The sequence below is a fragment of the Ptychodera flava genome, chromosome 12 (assembly GCF_041260155.1).
Source record: "Ptychodera flava strain L36383 chromosome 12, AS_Pfla_20210202, whole genome shotgun sequence".
NCBI classification, from domain to species: Eukaryota; Metazoa; Hemichordata; class Enteropneusta; family Ptychoderidae; genus Ptychodera; species Ptychodera flava.
Genome location: NC_091939.1, coordinates 19,891,107 through 19,894,468, shown reverse-complemented (window position 1 = coordinate 19,894,468; position 3,362 = coordinate 19,891,107). Strand labels below are relative to the sequence as shown.

At 36.7% G+C, this 3,362-nt stretch overlaps 1 long non-coding RNA gene across 1 annotated transcript; it reads right to left on the bottom strand.

Moving 5' to 3' along the window:
* Positions 1 to 1,220: 1,220 nt before the first annotated feature.
* LOC139145326 (uncharacterized) lies at positions 1,221 to 3,361 on the bottom strand. Its single transcript, XR_011554907.1, has 2 exons — positions 2,884 to 3,361; positions 1,221 to 2,198 (listed from the first exon to the last, which is right to left on the bottom strand). It is a non-coding gene; the product is annotated as an uncharacterized lncRNA (long non-coding RNA).
* Position 3,362: the final 1 nt, after the last annotated feature.

Here is a 3,362-nt window from a genome sequence, read left to right as displayed (position 1 = left end):
TGCCTTCAGTAATTTGTCGCATACACCCTGGCCTTTGTAACCTACTTGGCCAATATTGTCACAGAAATGCTTTGACTGCCTATCCTCACGTCACTGCAGTAAGGTTGTAACTGCATATTTCAAAATTTAACAGCTGTTCCAGAAAAAGTCAATTTGTTAATACTGGAATCTTCAATCTGAATGGAAAACATGTTCTAATGAATATTGAGCAATGGTTCTCCTCAACGATTTTATACTTTGTTTGAATTTAAGCAAATATATAGTCATTTGAGATCATTTTCAGGAGAAGAGTGATTCTTGCCAAAATGTCAGTTTTGACCTTTTGCACGGACACGATGCTATATCTATCAAGACGTCATATCAAACCCCTTAATTACCCCTGATCTAGAAAACAAATCATGGACATTACGCGGAGACGAGTTGGACAGAGGGATGGCTATATTGCCATGGTTTGTGTAGAGAGAGTGAAATAAGTTCATCCCCACTTACCAAGCAGTGATAGAGTTTTCAAAAAGACTTATACATGCTGCTACAACTTGCCAAAATGTGATTTACCACATTTTCTTCAATCAAACTGAAAAAAGACTTGCAGGGTACAATAATTTTGTGCTTGTATTGAAAATCAAAGACAATTGCAATGCAATATAATGTATACAGTATCTTATGAGCTTGATATGTATCAAAAAATTTTCAGAAAAAAGGGACCGGAGTTTTCTAGCATTGAGACATGATCTCAGGTTGAAAAATTCATACACCCTCACCATATCATCTATGGCTGCTGCAGCGGTGTACGCCTTTCATCCAGCCCCACTATTGCTTTGTGCATGCTTCAGTGGATTTAGAATAACTACAGACTTCCTATCCACTCCAAGGACTATGCATGCACCCATCCATCCCTACCATCCATTCTGGCATTGCAACCATCTGTCTCAGGAATTCAGCATGAGACGGGATTGTTCAGATCCTAAACCCACCTGGGAGACTTTCCATGGTGAGATCCAGTGTAGCTGAGTTCAACTTCAGCGGATGAGACCAACTGTATGTTCAATTACATATTCAGTTCACCTGGCAGACTTTACTATTTTAGAATCACAGTCTAACATGAAAAATTCATATTGTGTTAGCTTAGTGAGAAAAACTCACATTATTGCTGTTTCACAAAAAATGAGGTGGTGAATGTTGCTTTCATCTTCAAAAGGAACAATTAATACACACTCTGGCAGACTTTAAGATCCGTTTATTTCTATTATTATACACTAAAATATGTCAAAATATATGGTGACCAGTAAATCATTACATCATTTAAGTTTCTTTCCCGCATGTATATATGCCACATATTTCTGGTGAAATAAAATTCACTTCACTTGCAATACCTGGCAAATGATTTGTCATGTACACTTTTAACAATTATTGCTCAGGAACCACTGATGTTTGATAGTGACATTTTACAGGTAACTTCAATTGCCTCTAAAACTCTACTTATTTTAACAAGAGTGGCACAAGTGTCAAAATTGATTATTAAATTCTTGCTAGATCTCTGTAGACAGGAAAGTGTGAAATCGTCGTCACATTTCATATTTCATAACTATATGTTTATATATGGAAATAAACTATCCTATCACAAAAATATGAAAATTCTCAAACATATTTCTTTGGTTCTATGATTCAGAGGCAACTTTATTGCTTTGAAGGCCTGAGCATGTTTCCTGAATGATACCATCAGTATGGTACTAACAAGGCACTTGCAATTGGATGTCACATTTCTTCTAAATCTGTTTTTTTCAAACTTTCATCTAAAAGTTTCCTTCAAGCGTTTTGCCAGCAAAATTACACTTTGTTAAATAGATTGACTTGCATAGTAAATATAGTTAAAATAATCATTTATATCATTGGATTAACTTTACACATTCATGATTGTTCCTTGTCTGAATTTTAACAAGCCATATTGACACAATCCTGAATTTAATACAGCAGCAATTCTCAAAGTCTCTCTATTATAATGACAACACATAATACTCTTAGACTATGTTGAAAGACTGTTCATACTTCTCATTAAATGACAAAGAAAAGTCTCTGAGCTTGCAACACTCTATTTCCCTGTATGCATCCATTCAAATGTATTAGTACTGATATTCTCAGGTATTGCTCCTGTTGCCTTTTGCCACAATGTAGCAGCCTCAATTCAATTCACGGTGTCACTATAACAATAGAAAGACATAATGCTAAAATATATTGTATGAGATAATAGTATAAGTTGAGATAATCTATATAATGTATGGTTAATGCAAAGTAATGGCACATTTAGAGACAATTGGATTTAGCTGAAACAATAGCACATGTAGGCATCACAGAGGCCTTTTCAGGCACGCAGTCACATATAGGATAGCATATGTTAATTACCAGCTTTATACCCATATGCAGCCACTGTGGAGATGTATGGCAGTATAGTGGTCTATGAGGAAGGACAGAGCCCTTGCAGGTTAATTTCTTGTCCAACATCAGTCATGTGGTAAGTGAATCCCTGACATACCCCACTTCAGTAACCCAATGGAACTAATTTATTGTGCGTTTAGCTACCAATCAGAACTTTGCTATAGTTCTGTACACATCAGCTACCAATGCAGCCTATTTGGGGGGGGGGGGGGGGGGGGGGGGGGGGGGGGGAGGCTGCTACACCCTGTAACTAGTTCTTTTTTTTTTTCGGTGCTACCCCGCAGTGAGTGCTTTCTTTCATCTACAACAATGATCATGGTGGTCGGTGGGAGTCTGTGATACTCCACATCAGAGCCGGATTGGAGTTAAAATGGCACTTTGGGTTATCTGATGGGTAGTCGAGGCGAACAGACTATGATAAGTGTTGTGCAAGGTATTTGTGGCACTCACCTCTGACAATTAACAAGATGATGCAAATGCCATCTGCAAAATTGATGTGTTACATGAGTATGGAAGTGTGACAGATGATACACCAGTGAAATATTGGCCTGTATAGTAGACTAGGCCTCCCTGGTTCTCTGTATTCTTGCTCTCTGTTAACCATGATTAATACAAAGCCATAATCATCCAATTAAATATGTCAAACAGCTATTAAAAACTTTGAAACCTACTAAATATATACTCTGTGCATTTCTAATACTATTCCTTCTTGAACTCAAAGAAATGAACAAAAACATGCAGTGGAATAATTTAAAGTTACATTCACAAACACCATGCTTACATATTATATTATTTTATTTTAGGGGAGACTTAAAGAATACCATGATTAAAGTTGTCTTTTATAAAGTTTTATGTCTCATCCATTTGCAAGCAGTTGATATTTGCAATTTGTGGGAAGATCACGCAAATTGAGAAACGACAAGGAATAC